The sequence below is a fragment of the Nannospalax galili genome, unplaced genomic scaffold (genome assembly GCF_000622305.1).
Source record: "Nannospalax galili isolate Female #2095 unplaced genomic scaffold, S.galili_v1.0 scaffold100, whole genome shotgun sequence".
Classification (NCBI taxonomy): Eukaryota; Metazoa; Chordata; class Mammalia; order Rodentia; family Spalacidae; genus Nannospalax; species Nannospalax galili.
Genome location: NW_008352891.1, coordinates 11,985,837 through 12,006,353, shown reverse-complemented (window position 1 = coordinate 12,006,353; position 20,517 = coordinate 11,985,837). Strand labels below are relative to the sequence as shown.

The 20,517-nt window shown below is 47.6% G+C and overlaps 1 protein-coding gene across 1 annotated transcript in view; it reads left to right on the top strand.

Annotated features, from left to right (window-relative positions):
• The window catches only part of LOC103747645 (collectin-11), a 120,117-nt gene that overhangs the window by 72,132 nt on the left and 27,468 nt on the right, over positions 1-20,517 (top strand). The window lies entirely within an intron of this gene.

Below are 20,517 nucleotides of genomic sequence, written 5' to 3'. Positions count from 1 at the left end.
GCTGGGATGCAAATTTATGGATGATGTGAACTTGGCTAAGTTATCTTGGATTCCTCATTCCAGGGTCCTGTGAGGACTCCATGGGATGGTGAAGGCGAAGTAGCAAGTAATTAGCATTATGGACGTGTGGAGCACCCAGTCAGAGTCAGTTGTGCCAGTTTCCTGCAGACTTTCCCAGCCATGGTTGTTCAACAACACTTAGAATGTTTCCCAAACTTAACCTGTGGTGGCCTTGACATTTTATAGCCATCTGAGAATTATATCCATCTGAGAACACATAAACAGAGTGATCCTCCTTGACCACAATGTCCCTTGCGCCACTCTTACTTTTGAATGTGTTAGGAAGTCGTGGTGATCAGAAACAAACAGGGCAGTCTGGCGTTGATGTGAGATCTGAGGAGGCTGGGGGCATCCGTGGGGAGGCTTGTAATCTGTGACTTGGTGGCTGAGGCTTGGTTAGTCAGGGGATCTGAGCAGGAACACAGTGTGGTGCTGCCTCATATCCCTGTTTCTGCAGCTCCAGGTGGCCACAGCTCTTGTCCTGCAGCTATGTCCTGACCTCACAGGGGAGGAGGGTAGACCAGAGTACCTCTGTCCTTCAACTGCCTCCCTCCTCATGGGAGGTTAGAGGCATCTGCTGTCCTAGGCTGTCTGTTAAGCTCCATTTAGGTGAATTTGCATTCGTAACAAAACACGGTGTGGGGACACTTAAGTGATGATGACCATTTTGAGGCAAATCGGATGGGATACCTGAGTGTGGTGGAGCCAGACCCTCTGCCCTGAATTTTCCTCCTTGTGTGGCTCAGGAGGGAACCTGGGTGCAGAACCAAGGGACGGCTGCACAGCAGGGCAGTGGCTGGCTCAGTCAAGAGCCGAGAGTCATTAGGTGCTGCAGTGAGGCGTGACTGAAAAGCTGGCGTGGGTATCCTCTTCAGAGCCCTCCATGGAGTATGTGCCGAGATGGATGAGCCGGGAGACAGCCTGGGGCTGCTGGGCAGGGGTGTGGATCCGTGGAGCCACACTGCCACCCAGTGGAGAGGGTGGAGGCTGCTTGAGCGAGGTCTGCAGAGGTACAGCCTGCTAGAGCTGGGATGCTAGCTAGCTGGGGATCGATCTCTCTCTCTCTCTCTCTCTCTCTCTCTCTCTCCTCCTTACCCCTCCTCCTCCCCCTCCCTCCCCCTTCCCTTCCCCTTCTCCCTCTCCGTCTCCCTCTCCCTCTCCCTCTCTCTGAGAGTGAGAGGTAGAATCAGTAAGAGACAGAGGGAGAAGGGCAGAAGGAACAAAGAGTGAAAAGGAGGTGGGGAAGAAGGACTCTGGCCTGGGAAAGGAGCGCAAAGCGATGACGTGCTTCTTCAGAAAACACTCGGGCAGCGCCCCCTGAGGTTTCCTACCCTCAAAGGATCATTAGAGCGTGTTCCCACAGGGCTAGCGGCCATCTGGGCAGAGCAAACACAAGGCTAATCAGGAAAGCAGTGGTCATAACCGATTAGCTGGGACGTGGCATGGCCAGATCCCTCTCTGGGTAGCTAGCACCTTGAAGACCCAGCATGGAGGAATTCCACTCAGGTTGAAATGTTGGGAAGGATGGAAGGGTAGTATTTCTCCCCTGCCAGACTCGGCTCCTAAGAAATGTCAGGTGACTTTCCATCAGTCCTGCTCACAGGCAGCCATTTACCTGGCTTGTTCCAACGGCCCCAGACTCAGACCATTACTCTCTCCTTTGCCCGTTTATCACATGGTGACTGAGAGCTGTTGGTTGGGGAGCTTGCCTCTTTTCTTTCTGTGTGCCCAAAGGAGGTGCGGCAGAAGGCTGAGTTGTACACTGGCAGGTCACCGGGCTCAACCCAATTTACTTCAACAGATCCAAATCAAGGGCCGGTGCTGCTTAGATGTAAGAAGGAAAATCCGTCTGGCAAATTTACACAGAAGGGAATTTGTTGAAAGCTGTTTAGGAAGTCATAGGAACAACTGGAGGACCGCCTCAGAGCTTTGTGGTGGGAACAAAGCCCATGAATCAACTGCAGATGGGCTGTGCAGGTCCCTCTGCTGCCGAGGCTGCGGATGCGGTTGCCAGGCTGCAGCGGCTGTTGCCATGGAAGCTGACCGGCTGCCGTGCCTGCAATTCACTGCCTTCCCACGCAGAGCCTGCAGGCAAATCTGTCTGGGTACTTGAGGTCAGGGCCGTGTTTGATGTCTACACCGCACAGATCCAAATAATGTCAGCCTGCGTGCGTCTATGCACTCAAAACAAAGGAACCTGGGAAAGCATGCATCGCCCAGTTTCTACTTTAGAAGGAAAATGCTCTGGGGTTTGACAATTTCCATACAAATAGCCATGTGTCAATGAACTTTTACTGCATAACAGTCCCAGAATGAAGTAAGTTTCTCTCTCTCTCTCTCTCTCTCTCTCTCTCTCTTCCCCTGTTTCTCTCCTTTTCTCTTTGTGTGCATGTACAGGTACACGAGTGTGGGGTGTGCATATGGAGGCCAGATGTAATTCTGGTGTCATTCTTCAGATGCTGTCCTCCTTGTTTTTTGAGACAGGGTCTCTCCTTGGCCTGGAGATCACCAAGTACTCTAGGCTAACTGGCTAGCAAGCCCCATCCGCTTGTCTCTGCCTCCTAGTGTTGTGAGTACAAACACCATTATACCTGGCCTTTAAAAAATGTGGCCTGGAGGCTGGAGAGATGGCTCAGTGGTTAAGAACACTGGTTGTTCTTGCAGAAGACCGGGCTTCAAATCCCAGCACTCACATGGTAGCTAACAACTGTCCGTAACTCCAGTCCCAGGTGATCCAACAGCCTATTCTGACCTCTGAGGGCATTGCATGACACAGGAACACTTACTTACTTGCAGGCAATACATGCATACACATAAAATAAAAATTAAAAAAAATTTAAAAATGTGGCTTCTGGGGTTGACCTGTGGTCCTCATGCTTGAGAAGCAAGGATTTTTACCAATTGAGTTGTTTCTTGAGCCCCTGTAGTGACTTTACTTAACCCTCAACTGTGATTCTGTGGGTCGGGAGTGGGGTGGTGGTCAGCTGCTGATCTGTGATTCTATGGGTCAGGGGCTGTGATAGAAGTCAGCTGTTAGCTGCTGATCTGTAATTCTGTGGGTCAGGGGCTGTGATGGAGGTCAGCTGGTAGTTCTGTTTCTTTCTGCTTATACATGTGTGTCTGTGAACTGCAGGAGGTCCTGGTCTCAGGAAGCCTCTGGAAGAGCTTGCTTGGCACCTGTTCCTTCCATTGCAGCCCAGGCTGAGCCTATGTGCAGGGCTGCAGGAAACACTCAAAAGAGAGTGAGTATACACAGCTCCCAAGGCCTGAGCCGAGGCACGAACAGTCCTGCTTTGTCACATCTGTGACCACAGCAGGTGGACCCAGAGCTGAGTATCTTGGAAACAGACCTCTGGCTTCTCAGGAGGAGCTGAGTCTCCCTGCTGGGGCTGGGAAGAGTTGATGCCATGTTCTCAGTCTGTTCCATAAGGGAAGGAAGTCAGATGTGGCCAAGGCAAGACAAATGTTCATCATGGCAGGATTTGGGGACCAGAGAAAAAGGCAAAGCAGGTAGCCAGGAAAGACTGGACATGTGTGAAATGCAGGGAAGAAAGGGTACAGTGGCTGTGAAGGATCTTTGCCTCTTTCTGAGTCCTCCCGGCACTGTGTGCTGGGCTTGTCCTGTTCTGCATTTTATCAGAGGATAGCAGGAGGTTGGGGCATGATGTGCATGCCAGAGGCGATGGTTTCTGCCATTGCCCTGGGGCTTAAGTACAGTGGGGTACTCAGGTCCTTTGCTGACAGCTATGCTGTGCATGCTCTGCCCTGCTTGGGCACCTGGAGGACACCTTACTCTCTTTTGTCCTGTTAGTAGTGGTGGTGTTGAGGCTGGCCTGAGGTCAGACTCAGAGGAGTGGAGCTATTTTGGCACACTTTGCTCATCCTCCCCTCTTGACTCCTCTGGCTGTAGCTGCCTCTCTAAGCTTCAGGGCTTCCACCCTCAGGCCACACCAGGCTCATGCTTTTACACTGGTGTGCCATAAGATCCCATGATTAATATCTATTATTGTACATAGTTCCTCTAACTAGGGATTTCAGGAGTAGCCCAGCTCAGTGGATCTGGCTCAGAGTCTCACCTGAGATTAGTCATGAGCTCTTCCAGAGCTGTGTTTTCATATGAAGCCTTGGTCAGGGTCAGGCAGTTAGCCTCCAAGGCAATCCACTTGCGTCCTGACGGGGCAGCTGTCAGGAGGAGGCCTCTGCTCCATGCCATTGGGGTTATGCTTCGAGTAGGTAAAAGCATAATTGGAATCATTTCTTTGGTCTGTTGTCGGTGTCATATATCAGATGAATAATATTTGTTCCCATCTCTCCAGGAAACCTGGACCCACATGTTCAGGTTACCATAAGATGAAGAAGGAGGATGGAGAGAAGGGAGAGAGAAAAACTCTCATAGAAGTCACAGATAGTGGGGGCCATTGGGTATCCTGTAGCTCTTTTCTCCAAATGGAAACGCTTCTACCTAGAAAGAGGCTTCTTGAGACTCAGGAAATAAAGAAAACTTAAGGCCTAGGAAGTGAACAAAACTCACAAGTCTCTGAAAGCCTGAAACTTACAAGATTTGCAAGTCTCCTCCCCAAGGTTATATGCACAGTCATAATTGCTGAGAAGAGACACTTCAATTGGCTAGAACTGCCTGCCTGTTGCACACAGAGCTCCAGGAATACAGCTTGTGAGTCATCAGGCAGCCTGGGGTGGGCTTTTCAGTGATGGAGCCGCCTTTGAACCACCAGTGCTCCTGTAAGCAGCCCCTCAGCCATGTTCCTCACCTATGCTCCTATAAGTAGAACCAATAAACTCATTGGTTCCTTAAGCTAGATTTGGGTAGAATCATTTCTTTGGTCTGATGTCAGTGTCATATACCGGATGAATGATATTTGTTCCCATCTCCCCAGGAAATCACACAGCACTGGGTCCTCTTGGGGTCTGCTTGCTTTCCTTGGTTTTGTACCCCAGTTGTGCTGGATGAGGGTGGGTAACAGATATAGAAGGAAATGTTATACGGAAGTCAGAGGGCAGGCAAGTTTCCCAGCATTTAATTGGTCACAGGAACAGGATCCAGGAAGTCACTAACCTCTCACAGCTGGACTCAGTAGGGTAGCTGTGAAGGGATACCACCTGAGTGCCGAACCCAGGCATTCTTTGGGGCAGAAAAGTCTCTGGCACACTAGAATGGAACTCTGGCTGGTGCCTACTCCTCACAGGCCAGTGAGCACACATTTGGAGTAGGCCTTGGGTCTATGGGTGGCAGGTTGTCAGTCTGAAGAGCAGCACTTGGCCAGCTTCAGGTTCACCCAGTGAAAGGGTTGCATCCTACAACCGGGGCCGTGCCTCTATTGAGAGGAGCCCACTTAAGGACCCCCACCACTCCTATTCATGTGGTTGAGCCCTTGCCTCCTGGGCTCATCCACTGAAGATGGCACTGTGACTGTTCTATGTCTGCTCCCGTTCTGGCTCCAGAAGTCCTTGCGTCTTGACAGGGTGGAGATGGGAGTGTGGGTGCTTTAGGGGCTCCAAGAACGTGTGTATCGTAGGGGCTCTGGGAACAGTTTTTCTGGATCAGAATGGGGATGCGAGTGTGGGTTGTTGTGGGAAAGGTCAGGACACTGGGAGTGTACAGGAAACAGGTATTTTATCTAGGTTGCAGCCATGGCCCAGAGGGACTCCTGTCTCAGAGTTCTGAGCCCCAAAGGGAAGTAGTACATACCTTTTATATCTTAAGCATTGATTTACTGTGAGAAGGAAACGTATGTACAGTCTCAAAATTAGGCAAATTATACATTTAGAAAGAAAACAAATGCTAAAAAAAATCCTGTCTGAAGTCTCCACCTGAGACTAACAGAATTGAGGAAATTTCATCAGGACACAGGGCCAGTGGTTCTAGCTAGCTGTGTTAGCCTTCTAACCACAAACTTGTCAGCTGAAATTTGCTGACAGAGGCAGAGGGAGAACAAAGGATTAAAATCCATATTTCCGTTAGATACTCCATTTAGCTACGTTAGGAGCATGTGTGTCTTGGGGGTTCAGGAGCGGCCTGTGTGGCTCAGGATGAAGATGGGAGCTTGGGTGTCTTAGGGGGTCCTGGTCCAGGCCCTCCCACCCCGGGATCACTGCTTCACCTGGTCTTGCCTCCTTCACTCTCCAGGGTTCCCCAACAAGATGGCCTTTATAGAAAAACTCTGTGATCTAACAAATGGCCATTGGTCACATGTGGCCACTGACACATGAAACCCATCTTGGGAGACAGAAGATCTAGATTCTTAATTCCCTTTAATTTTAATTGAATTACATTTAATTTTAGCTAGCTAAATTTAAATGCCCAGCAGTGATCCCACTGGATTGCTTCTAGAACCTGTTCCAAAGAATGATTCCCAACCCACAGCAACTGCAGCACCTTAGAGCTTGTTTTAACAAGAAGCCAGCAATCTGTGCGCACATCTGACTGTAGGTCCATCTGTCTCCATTGATGCACTGTGGGGCCCTGGTGGCCTCTCTCTCACCAAGCATCCTTCCATGGCTTTGTGCCTGCCAGGCTCCAGGCTTGGTGAAGCCAAAGGATAAAAATGGGACCTGCTGGTCTGGGCATGACACAGTTTTTTGATTATTTGAGGCTTTGCACGAAGAACTCTTTAGCTGCTAACTGGGTATGATGGCCAGTGTTGACAGAGAAGAGCCCAGGAGATTAGTAAAGCATACCAGGAGTGTGTCTGTGAGGGCATTTCCATGAATGGGGGGACACCATCTGTAAGGCTGAGACCAGATGGAATAAAGCCCGTGAGTGCAGGCGTGCCCGCTCTGCTTCTGGCTGCTGTGATGAGAACAGTTCCGCTCCACCATGCCTTCCCTGCCATGACAGACTGAACTGAAACTGTGGCCCAATGTAAATCTTTTCTCCCTTAAGTATTTGGTCACAGTGATGAGAAGCTGCTGACACAGTGGGAAAAGGCCACAGACAAGGAACCATGAGGGATGGAAATCATACTGATCGTTTACTAAAATACAGTTTACAACATAAGCCATAGCACAGGAGCTGGTGTTCTTTTCTTGTTTGTTTTTGAGACAGGGTCTCCCCGTGGAACTCACCACATAGACCAGGCTCACCATGTATACCAGGCTGGCCTTGATCTCACAGAGATCTGCCTGCCTCTGCCTCCGGAGTATGGGGAGCTCAGCACAGAGAAACAGGCTGAGTGTGGGCAGGTTCCTGGAGGGACACTTGGTCAGCCTTTCATAGGCTTTTGTTTCTTCAAGGAAAGATAGTGTGGCTGGCTGTCTTTAGTTGTCAACTCGACACAACCTAGAATCACCGGGGGAGAGTTTCTATGACGGACTGTCTACACTAGGTTGGTCTATGGGCATGTCTGCTGGGGATTGTCTTGATTGCCTTAGCTGATGTGGGAAGACCCACGTGTGTGGCACCTTCTGGTGGTGGCCAGACGGAAGGACAGGGAAGAAGGAAAACTGCCTCTTTGCTCACTTGGCCTTCACTCTCGCTGGCTGCTTCATCTGCCCTGTTGTTGCTGCCAATTCCTTCACTGATATTAGAACCAACCTCTCTGGACTTCCAATGTGCACTGCAGACCAGGGGCTCTCCAGGACTCCTCCAGGCCTTCAGCACCAGATTGGAACTGCTCAGGCACTCAGCCTTGTGGATTGAGCAACTACCAGACTCTTGGCCTCTCCAGTGTGAGACAGTTGTTGTTGGGCTACCCAGCCCACATTGTGTAGGCCAAGCTACTAAATCCTCTTTTAATACTGTATCCTTCTTTGGGTTCTGTTCCTCTAGAGAGCCCTGACTAATACTGAGTGGGTGCAGGAGAGGGGGAGGTCAGGTTGGCCCTGGGAAAGGAAGCCAAGAAGGGAGGGGAGGGCTTGTGGGAATGGAATATTTTGAGGCACAGCTGATTCCCTGTGCCTCAGAGGTGCAAGTGCCTACAGTTTGTACTTCAAGCTCCAGTCATGGTAGAAGTGACCTCAGATGAGGGTCCTGCTGCTCTATGTCTGAGTTCCTCACATGCAGAGGGGAGAGCACTGTTCCCAGCGCAGCTGTTGGGCACTGTGCCCTTCTACCTGCTTCTTATACCTCTGAGTAGTCGTCCACTGATAACTCCCCTCTGGATAGTGTGCTCTGGGAGGGATGCACTGAGCTGGGTCCTGTGAAGCAAGGCAGAGCATCCACATGGATGGATGCTCTTCTCAAGGGTCCCTAGAGTTCCTTACATTATAGTAAAATTTTATCTGCATATATATTTTCCTGGAGGTCCTTGGCCTGTATCAAATTCTCCTAAAGGCCCCTATCTTTTCTATCAGAGGCCATTTCTGGGTTTGCTCATGTTTGTGGAATAAACAAATAGGTCCCTTGAAGAGATACAACTTAAATTTAATTCAAGGCACTAGCTGGGTGGGAAGCTGAAGGTTTCAGCCTGTGTGGGAGTGGGTGGGATATGATGTCGTTCAAGGCCCTGGGACTGATGGGATCACATATGCAGGAGGGAATAGGCCTGTTCCAGCCATTATTAGAGATCTTCTTGTTCTCTACAGGGAGAGGCTGCTCCTCCAGCTCCAACTCTTATAGCCCTTGTGACATCACATAGGCTTGCCAACCAGAAAGTTCCATCTCTACCTCTGGCCTCCATAAATTCTTTTGTTGCTGGTGTTGAGTACCAAGGGACTGACTTGTGGGGAGTAAGAAATCCAATCCTGAACACTGGGCTCTGGACTTATGGGTGAGGTTGGAGAACTGTTTATCATTTTTGATAACTTTTCATTTCTATCTTTGGCATTGCCAAGGATAAGGGGTGGGAGCAGAGATGAAGTTCCATTTCACCAGGATCGGTGGACCCTTGGGTAGGGCAGAAAGGGTAGGTGCTGCTGACTGTCAGATGGGTCCTGAGGACCTAGCTGAGAAAGGCCAAGGGAGACTTCAGCCTCTGGCTCTGGTCTTTGTTCTACTGGGATTTAAATCATATGATTTTGGTCTTTAAAAGTCTAAGTGTGGGCCAGGCATGCCTCTACTTCAGGAGGCAGAAGCAGGTGGATCTTTGTGAGTTTGAGGCCAGCCTGTTCTACTTAGTAAGTTCTAGGCTAGCTGGGGTTACAGGGAGACCCTGTCTCAAAACAACGACCATAACAATAACAACAAAGAGTGTCTAAACACTGAGTTCATAGTGAAGTAAGCCTGATGCTGTGGTTTGAATCTGAAATGTTCCTCACGGGTGCCTGTGTCTGGATTCTTATCCCAACTGGAGGTGCTATTTTAAGAGGTGGTGTGCCTTTGGGATATAGGGCCTCACTGGTGGATATAGGACGGTAGGCATGGGGTTTAAGGATTATACTCTGGCACTGCTTCTGGTTCCACCTCTGCCTCCTGTGTGCTGCTGAGATCTGCCTGTTTGTGGGAGCAGGTTCTTCCCACAGCTTCCCAGACCCATGTGGTCAAATCACAAAATGAAAGAACGAAGTCACATGCTCTGCCCTGTGACAGAGGTCTTGCTTTTTCCATCGGCAGAGGAACTGCCTCTGTCACTGGCCTGCATCTCAGTGCTGTGGGCTGGGGGACTCACAGGACCAACTGCAATGTGTTGCTGCTATGGGGATGGCTGCTGCCTGGTCTCAGTGGCTGGCTTGATTTCATGGTGTTTAAACAGATGCCAGGGAGGGTCAGCGAAGGGGTTGGAAGCAGACCATCTGTGGCACTTTCCTTGGCACAGTATAGGAGAGGAGGGTGGGGATTTCAGGGATGTGGAGCCCCTGCAGGTATGTCTGACTCCCCTCCCTTCCTCTCCTGGGCCTTGGATGATTTATTCTTTCACAATTTCATAGATACATAATGTATGGTCATATTTTTCCCTATTATCCTCTCTTACCCCTTCCCCCTCTCACCAAACTCCTTTTTATGTGGCTCACTGCATTTAATTGGGGCTGCCCGCATAAACATGGGTGTGTGTTTTTCCTTTTTGAGCAAGAGAAAACTAACTCATGGCTACACTGAAGAATATGACTCATATCCATGACAATCATTAACTGCTTACAGAACCCCAGGGATGGGGAGTTATCATGAGCCCTTCCCCATCTATGCCGGAACTTTGGCTAACTTGATCTTGTACAGGTCTTGTACAGGTAACCATAGCAGCACTGAGTTCATGAGGGCAGTTACCATGTCATGTCCAGAAGATGTCTATCTAATGCACATCTCCCCATCCTTGGCTTTTACTTTGATGCTCCCTGAGCTTTGAAGGTGGGTGATCTAGATTCCCATTTAGGGCTGAGCATGCAACGGTGATGTATTTTCAGCACTTTGGCCAGTTATGGGTCTGTGCATTAATTATCATCCACTGCAAAAGAAGCTTCTCTGACCATGGTTGAGAGCAGCTCTAATCTATCGGTATAAACACAGATATTTAGAGGGCAGTTTGACCTTGGTTGTTTTTAATCAAGGGAAGTGGCAGGGACAATGAACTCAGAATTTGGGGAACCCATAGCACAAAAATCAGGGCATCATGACTCCCACCTCCCAGGACAGAGCACTGGCTTCCTTAGTGGCCATCCTTGGTGGCCCTGGGATGGTATTTGGGGACCTTTAGTAACCGTGAACAACAAAGGTGGCCAGTGAATAAGGTCTTGTGACTGAGGAGAGAGATGCTGAGGGTACCAGCTCCAGGGACAGGTAGTCCTGAGACCCAGGCTGGAGCCTGTCATGAGGATAGGGACTGTTGGCTACACAGAGAATAAACTGCCAGTCCCAGGAGGTGGCGTTGTCGTCACCCCTTTCCACAAGGAGTCTGGAGTCTGGGAGGCTTGTAGACTGCACAGAGGACTTGGAGGCATGTGTCCTCAGCACCTGTCCACCTCCTTTTCTATTAGTCATGTGACCTTAGGCTTATATGTATCCAGAACCTGTCCACCTCCCTTTCCATTAGTCATGTGACCTTAGGCTTATATGTATCCAGAACCTGTCCACCTCCCTTTCCATTAGTCATGTGACCTTAGGCTTATATGTATCCAGAACCTGTCCACCTCCCTTTCCATTAGTCATGTGACCTTAGGCTTATATGTATCCAGAACCTGTCCACCTGCCTTTCCATTAGTCATGTGACTTTGGGTCAGTGCCTCCCCTTTGTGGACTTCTTTATTCCTGGTGTAAGGGGGTACTTTTATGCTTTCAGGGAAGTAAGTGTGAGAACCATGTGGAAATAGGGTCCTGTTTCTTAAAGATGTCAGTTCCCTTCTTTGTATCCTGAGTTCATCATGTTTATGAAAACTGTGACAGGGTCCAAGGTTACCCAGACCTAAGCCTGTAATTTGGGGTCAGGTTGGCAGAGGAGACTTCACCTGGAAGGAGGAAATAGTCTGACCCAAGCAGTAGAAGCTGCTGTGTTGGCTCCATCAGCTGTCAACCAAGAAGAGCCTGGCACTGTTATCAGGGAGAGCTTAGTACTCAGGAGGGCGAGAAGGGGAGGGACTGCATTCCTAGGAAAGGGTAAACATGACTGTTTCCCTGGGGTTTAGGCACAGAGGGGCTCCAACATGCCTAAGACAGACATGGAAGACACTGTGTCTTTGGCTGAGGAAGCTGACAAAGCTGGGTGTCTGTCCTAGTGCCATGAAGCTCTGTGCTTTTGCCATTTTTTTTTTGTTTTGTTTTTTTGTTTTTTTTACTTTGTAACAAGGGACTCTTGGTTGAGAAGTCTATGTGTATGTGAGTTCTCAAGAGTGGTGGTCATAAATCCCCAATGTCCTGAATAGCACAGATCTATAATCTTGCTGTCTGCACCTTGGAAGTCCAGGCTAGCTCAGCCATTTCTCTGCTCTGTGTTTCATAAGGCTAAGTTAAGGTCTGGGATGGTTGTATTCTTTCCAGGAAGCCTCAGGTGGAGGAACTTAAGTCCTGACTCCTTGCTGGCTATCTGCAGCAGCTGCCCTGGTCTCCTCAGATCTCCCTTGGGCTCCTGCACACGGGCCCCATGCCTCAGAGACTGGGTACACAATCGGTGGAGTCCTTCTTGCTTCAGAAGTATGGCTTGAAGAGCTTTGAGTCTTCCTGGTTGTTCTTCCTTTTGTGTAGCTCAGCTGTTTCCAGCCTGGGAGAGTAGATCGCTGCCCCCACCCCAGTCCAGAACGACTTGCCTATCTTGGGGATTGTCCTTAATCACGTGTCACTCCCCTCTTCTATGTGAAGTAGCACAGCACAGGCAGTGAGAACCAGAGTGAACCCTGTGGGGTCCCTGCCACATTGGAAACCTCGTGTGAACTCAATGCTCCATGATGTGTCATCAGATTCTCACCGTGCTCCTCTGTTCTGTGATGTTGGGGAGTCTCGGTGTGGGTCTTAGTGACCAGCACACCCATCTGATGGAAAGCATGTTGAAACAGTGTGAGTGGACATGAAGGTGAGCAGTGGGGTTGGCTCCTTGTCATCTCTGTCTCCAGCTGCTCTTAGAAGCAGCACATCACACTTCTGCTAGGCATCAGTACAGTTCATTTTACACCTTCCTCACTGCCCATGCCAGGGGCCCCAACACACTTGAGGGCCTCTCTGCTCCCCATCCTCACTTCTGTGCTGAGTTTGGAAGGCAGGGTGGTCTAGCCTCTGCACCTTCCTCATTGCTCAGTGTAGGTTCCTGTGCAGAGTAAGCTGGCAGTAAACACTGCAGGTACTAACGATTAATGAGGTTAGAGGCTGGAGATAAGATGTCCTCGGCAGCGAGGTGTGGCCAGAAGGCTGTAGAGAGGAATGTTTTCTGGTAGCAGGAACATGCTAGGTCTGTGTCTTGGGGTTGTTGGAGGTTCACAATTAGGTGGTATATTTTCTTTAGCTTTGTGTCAAAATAGAATTCAAAGGAGACAGCATTCTTCAGGTCCGCAGAGTTGATTGCTTGGGCTCAGGTGTCTGGGCTTACACGGAGCTCAGGGCCCATGGAGGGGCCCGGGATGCTGCAGTGGGGCATACCACCTGGTGGCCTGGCAGGGAGAACTGCTCCTGGGAGCTGCTTTTAAGCCCTTGCCTCTGCTCCTCAGGACACAGACATTTCTGCAGCTTAAATGCTAGAATCTCAGCTGCTCCTTTGTTCCCTGGTGGGAAGATGGTAGGACCATATGCCTGTCTCTGCTGCCCAGGAAAGATGCAGTGGGCACCTCACCTTTTTGAGCCTCCATTTTTTTCATCTGCTTTGTGTATTTTTTTTTTCTTTTGATGACCCAGTGAGTTCCATTAAGTTTACTCATAAGAATACAAGCACCTTACCAGTGGCTACACCACTGAAGAAAATATCTCTTCCTTCATCAGCAATCATTAACTGCCTATAGATCTTCGGGGAGGGATGGGCCCTCATGAACTCTTCCTCCTTCCATAACAAAATACTGGTGGGCCCAGTCTTGAGCAGGTCTTATGCAGGTGATCACAGATGATGGGAGTGTATAAGTGCAATGGCTGTGTCATGCTCAGAAGACAGCATTCCACACATTCTACCCCTCCTCCTGCCCACACATTCTTTCCTCTTCCTCTTCCATGATATTCACTGAACCTTGAAGCGGGTGATAGAAGTATCCCATTTATGGCTGAGCACTCAATAGTCATTTATTCTCAGTGCTTAGAGCAGTTATGAGTCTCTGCAGTAACCTGTACTGACTACAAAAAGCGCTTTCTCTGAGCAACGCTGACAACACTCATCTAAGGGCATAAATGTAGCTATTTAGAAGTCAGTTTAACAGGCACATCATGTCCATTTAGCAAAACAATAGCAGTAGCTTCCTTACTAGAGCCTATGACCTCCCCAGACATGGGCTTTTGACTAGTATCAGACATTTTTGACATTCTGCTATTATAGTATCAGACATTAATTCCATTTTGTGGGTCTCAAACCCAGTCAGAGAGCAGTTGGTTGCCCCATAACAGTCATGCCACTACTGTACCAATGGGCCCTGTTGATTCTATGTGGCTCAGATGGGGCTCAGGACCTGAGATTTTAAAAGTCCAGAGGTGATTTGGAGGGACATACCATGTGGGGAGTCCTGCAGCATCAGCTGACACACAAGTCTATGGTACCCTGATAGCCAGTATGGGATGGTGGACACTGTGTTCTGGGATACTCTATGTTGTATGGAAAAGCAGCTTTCAGACTGAGCCTAGTCTAGAATGCCTCCATTTGATAAAGCATCAGCCTTGACCTGAGTCACTCCATTTTGAATATAAGTGCCAAGAAAGAGTGACTCCACATCTTGTTTACCTAAGTTAACAGTCACCATCTGCCAGCCCACCAGGAGGCACAAAGAGATGAATGACTTATGTGTGCTAATAAATAGTAACACTTGAAAATATTCAAATCATAGCAGAAACACCAGACACATGAGCCTGTCAATCACATTAGATGGAATTCCCTCACTTGTGACTGTAAAAGGAAGAGCACTCTAATACCAACGTGTTGTAGGTATTCTGACTAGTTATCGGGTTACTTGCCATTAACTTTGGGGAAATTGCCATAGTGAAGGACTCTGGCTTCTGTCCACAGGCTCCAGCTTGAGTGCCATTTCTCAGCCCACTTCAAACTTCCATCTTATTCCAGAAATTCTACAAGTGTCTCTCACAATGGTTGGATAGAGAACCAGACTGGCTGCTCCCCTGTTGTGGAGACAGCTCCCATGGCCAGTCCCAGCAAGCTGTCTTCTGGGCCTGCAGAGCCATGGGTTCAGGTTATATATCCTGGAAACCCTGCTCCTCCTCTGTGATTGGGGGTCCCTCCTCTCCTCTGAGCACCCCAGGGCTGGTTGCTCTCGGGTCTGGCCTTTTCTCTCTGGATGAGTTTATCCAGTCCCCTCAGTGTATGACTCATGACCCCCAACGCCAATCTCTCTGGCATCTCCTGTCTGATCAGTTCAACTCAATTTAGCTCCCAGAGTGCCTCTCCTCCTGCCCAATTGTCTCTCCCCATGGACACTGAAAGACACTGTTTGCTCTCCACTTAGCTCCCAAATCCTGTGAACAGGGTGGTCTTTGTCAAGCATTGCCCCTCTCTTTCTCCCTCCTCCTCTCTTGAGACAAGATTAAATGTAGCCTAAATTGGCCTCAGACTTGCTATATAGCCAAGGATGACCTTGCACTTTAGTCCTCCTGTCTCTATATCTCAGGTGCTGGCCAAGTACTGGAATTACAGGCACGCAGTGCCATGCCTATGATTAGGTGCTCATTCTACCAACTGAGCCAAATCTTCAGCTCCCAGTATTTCTTGCCTGGATTCCTGTAGCATTGTCCAGGATGTCCTCCTGCTCCAGATATGTCTAATTCATTTCCCCTCACAGGCCCATTGAGCAGTCCACAGTACACATTTTAGTTTTTTCCTTGCTAAGAAGCATCCCATGGGACAGTCCTGATTGTGGAAAGATGCACAGGTGCCCTGCATCTAACTCTCTCACTCAGGACTTGAGTCCGTTTCCTGTTCATTCTTGAATGCTCCTCTCCTGGGGTTGCTCACTCCTCTTCAGGCTTTAGGGCTGTCACCTTCTCCAGGTATATGCTAGCCCTCTGAGCTGCTCTATAACTGTCTTGTGACCTTTATACTTCTTTCCCTTGCTGGCAGCACGCAGCCTGGAGTTTATGCCCCTTTGCACCTGGCACCAGGTAGAGTTTTTTCAGTAATAGAAGGCGTGCCACACATAATACTGCAGAATGTTGGAAGGAGGGCACTGATAGACACTGTACTGGTGAGTTTTAAGGTTTTGTACAATGTGAAGGCGAGGTTGGCAAACTACAGTCTGTAAACTAAGTTCAGCCTGCTGCTTGCATTTCTATAGTGCAGGAGCTAAAAATGGGTTTTCTGCTGTATCTTAATTATTCATTTTTGAGATAGGTTTTGCTACTTAAGGCAGGCTGATCTTGAACTCACTGCCCTCCTGCTTTGCTGCTAGGATTACAGGCATGTACCACCATGCCCAGCTTTCTACTTCTAAATGGTTGAGTGGTATGAAACCCAAGGTTGGTGTCCATTGGTGAAGCTTGTGGTTACATGCATCTACATATTGACCATAGATGTCCTCTGCTGCAGGCGGAGCCTGTCTGAGCTGTGAAATTGTTATACCTGTTCCATAGAACAAATGTGAACTTCAGGGCAAAGGAAGAAAGCTGCTTTGGCATTAGCTGGTGGGGGGCTGAGTTAATTCTCGGTGGGGAACATGGTGACAGTAATATATACCTCATAAGGTGCTATCAGTAATATATACCTCATAAGGTGCTTATGGGAATTAGAGTCTCAGGTCCTTAGCATGTACCTGGTGACTAGTTGGTCTTCAGTGGTAGGTGGCCAGATGGATGTTTTTGTGGTGTGGTTAAGGGTCTCCTGCACTCATGAAAGGTTGTTAAAGACTTTGAAGATCATCACCAAAGCCTCACGCTATTTCTGAGGTCATTGTGAAAGGTATTAGAATAATGGATGCTCTCCTATACTACACATGGGAGTCATAAACTTTACATCTGTGTTGTGTGGCAGAAACCTCTGCAGCCGGCCAACTCTCCTTGTTGTCCAGGATAATAGCTTCTAGATACTAGTAGCTCCCAGACCTATAAAATGTGGCAGATACAGGGAAGGAACAGAATTTTAAATGACATTGAATTTTTCTTTTTAAAACTTTCATTTTTTTTCTATTTTTAATTGTATTTTTATGTATTTCTTACAATACATTTTAATTATATTTAGATCCCCTCCCCTATCTGCACCCCCATAATCTCCCTGCCAAATTTCATGCATTCTGTAAATAACATTGAATTTAAATGCTTGGTGTATGTGGTGCTGGGGATTGAACCCAGGGCTCTGTCATGTTAGGCAAGCTCTCTACCAACTGAGCACCATATCTAGCCACCTTTTTGCTTTGGTTTGCTTTTTTCATAATACATTTTAAACAAGCTTCCTAGTCCTATCAGGGCCTTTGCTTCAAAAGGAGCTTTGCCAAAAGCATGGTGGAGAGCTGAAGTTCGTCCCAGCAGTGGGCATGAAGGTCTCTATAGCTCCCTGTCTCTAGCAAAGCTTGCAAGTTAAAGTAAGTGAGCAGATGACAAATTGTGGGGAGGCTAGGGACAGAACCAATGGAGAAATTCCTCCCCCAGATGGATTCATTTCTGCCCTCTTAAAACACTTTCAAATTAACATTATCCTTGATAATTTCTTTCTTATTTTATGTATTATTTTTATTTTATGTATGTGAGTGTATTGCCTGAATGTGTATAAGTGGACTGCTTGTATGCAATGCCCATAGAGGACAGAAGAGGGCATTGGATTCTCTAGAACTGGAGTTACAGTTGTTAGCTGCCATGTGGGTGCTGAGCACTGAACCTGGGTCCTCTGCAAGAGCAGCCAGTGCTCATAACAGCTAAGCCATCTCTCTAGCCCCATTGAGGTATTTCTCTCTGTGCATGCACATATACACACTCATGTATACATTCGTACACACACATGCACACATTCATGCACACAAACACACACGAGGATACATGTACACTTTAGAAAGTATGTCCTTCTGGTTAGAATACCAGGTCGTGTTAAATTGAGCGATGTATTGGCCCTGGGTGGTGTCTGTGCCCCAGGGACTAGTGCCGGGAAGAGTCCATTTGCTGCAGGCTGCTAGCTGTTGGGCTTTGCTGACTACCTTCTAGGATTTTTTTGGTGGTTTTTTGACTTTAGGGTCTCACATTGTAGCCTAGGCTGGCCTTGAACTCATTATGTAGCCCAAGCTGGCCTTGAGCTTGCAGCTCTTCTCCTGCCTCAGCCTCCCTGACTGCTGGAGTTATAGGTATGGCCACCATACCCACCTCAGCTCATACTCTGTGACAATGAGTAGGACAGAACTTCCTGCAGGCTAGGTGTGGTGTATGTGGTGTAAGGAAAGAGGATGGTGGTAAAGGACTTTCAGGCTCTGCTTAGGTCACTGGTAGGACAGAATGCCACTGAGCAAGATGGGGAGGCCCAGGGTGGGTGTGGTGGCCTAGACCCCCAGGAGCTGGGTTTTAGGCCTCAGCTAGGGGAAATGTTTTGAGCTGGTGGCCTGATGCTTTGGAGAAACATAACACACACGTGGAGATGGGCAGGATGTGGATGCTAGTAAGCTGTGAGCCTGGGTGGGGGTGGTCAGGGGATGGAGGAGGCAGCAGAACACAGGGACACCTTGAGGTTGGGTCACCTTGAATGTAGGAGGAGGGAGATGCCAGTTGTGGAAGAAAGCAGATATTACTTTTCAGGTGGGGCATCACCCAGTGGTCTCTGGGTTGGCTATTCCTACTTTCCCTCTGACTTCAAATTTGAATGTGTGTGTGTGTGTGTGTGTGTGTGTGTGTGTGTGTGTGTACTGACTGGTCAGCCCCAGGGATCTGCCTGCCTCTGCCCCACCCCATGCTGGGACTGCAAGCTCACATCACCATGTGTACTTTACCAGCTGAGCTGTCTTCCCAGCTCCTGACTACAAGTGCAAGGAGTGCCTGTTTCTTTTTTTTTTCATTTAAACTTTTTATTGATTACCTAAGTGCAGAATGTCACTTTTAGCTTGTAACATGAATGCAAGACAAAGGAAAATATTATAGAAAATAGGTCAATATCACCTTTTTGGTTTGGTCTCCTTTAAACCTGATGGACATTGAACAAAATGCAAACTTCAGCCAGTTTTTGTTCCTAAGATGATTGAAGTTTTTCAGTTAAATAATTTATATCAAAATAAGAGTTTTTATGTTACTTCTTAAATGACTAATACGTATATGTCATTTAATTTTACTAATCACTATGCTTAATATTAAGAGTTTTGTTATGGGGGCTGGAAAGAGTTGTTGAGAACACTGGTTGTCATGGTGGAAGGAATGTGAGAGATAAACAATGCCTAGCTAGTTTTAGAAAACCCGAGGGAACCATAATAGGCCAACAACCTACTGACAAATTATACATACAACCAGATCAAAGAATGTAAGGTATGCCTAGGCAAGGTTTATCTGAGAGCGTTTGGTCTTTGCCCAAGCTCTATCTACATAGCATATGGTAATTAAAAGTACCAGACTGGTGGAACTAACCGTCTTGGATGTTTAACAGCCATAATTTGAGGCTTATACTAATTTAGTCAGGGGGACATAAAGGGCAGTTTTTGCTCCTTGCCCTCCTAGGTCGACTAAGTTCCAGGGGACTATGATCATCTCTCAAAATGTCCCGTAACTGTGATGAGTCACCTGTCCTCTTGAGCAAGGAGGCTGTGAAGACCCCGCCAGATGGACCTGAACCAGTGTCCAGTCTACAAAGAGGAGGGTCAACAAGGAGGAAACATTTCCTCCATGCTTCTGAGAGAAGCCAGCCATGGTCGAGCAGGACCTTTGACTTATCTTCACATAGATGGAATTGGTAAAAGAAAGGAGCCAGGGGCTTCTCCCAAGCCCATGTGACTCCTGAAAAACAGATCCTCAAACAACCTTAAGAGTAAAAATAGTTTTATCTGGGCCAACTGTAGGGTCTTAAACACCCAAAAGGAAAATATAACCAAAGATTAAAGGGGTTAATATAATTTTTAAGAGTCCATATGTATAGCTAAAGGCTACATGACAAGAAACAATGCCAGACAGGAGATACCTTCCTTTGAGTTATTGGCCAAGGTAGCGCAAGAGACTCCCAGGCAGTAAGGCAGTAACCCAGCATAGAAGTGGGAAAATGAACATCAGACCCCAATCTTATCTAAAGGAATGTTGATAACTGATTGCTGTTGGATGAGGAATAGCCAATCTTCCTAAAACAAGGATCTCTAGATAGGCTGACTAGATTCAGCAGACGGACCAGTACTGGAGAATGGCTGGGGCTGTCGACAACACAGTGGACAGTAACAACAGTAAAAGGGATGACAGAGTATATGGGCTCCAGTGTGTGGGAGGGGGGAGGCTATGGGAGGGTGCCATTTTGGGAAGTGGGTATATAGATGAATAAGATTGTGTGGGATATTCTGTATGATATACACAGAAAAATAAACAATTTTTTTAAAAAAAGACATATTTGAGGAGGAAGCATAAAAATTTACTTCATGTTAATTAGTAGAGGTGATAAACATTATTATTGAAATCTACCTGATGACTTTATATCCATGCTCAGATGCCAAGGAGCTCAGAAAGTAACTGACTGTGACTAGTAATAGTCTGATATATGGAGATTTGAAACACATCTGCAAACATCTTAGTGTCAATTATATTAAAAATGAATTTTTCTGTATGAAACTGTGTATTTTAAGAATGAAATGAAGATCTTTTTTAAAGGTTAAAACCTCATTTAATTTTACATCATAAAGGGTTTATACTGAGTTCAATATTGTATAACTGTATTAATTCAACTGTGAACCTAAAAATTTACAGCCACTTTTGAAAGAGACGTATCTTTGCTTTGGAGTGTGTTACTGAATATGTTAAAGCTGTAATAAAATGCTTCTTCTAATTTGGTTATAAATTTAAAAAAAGTTAAG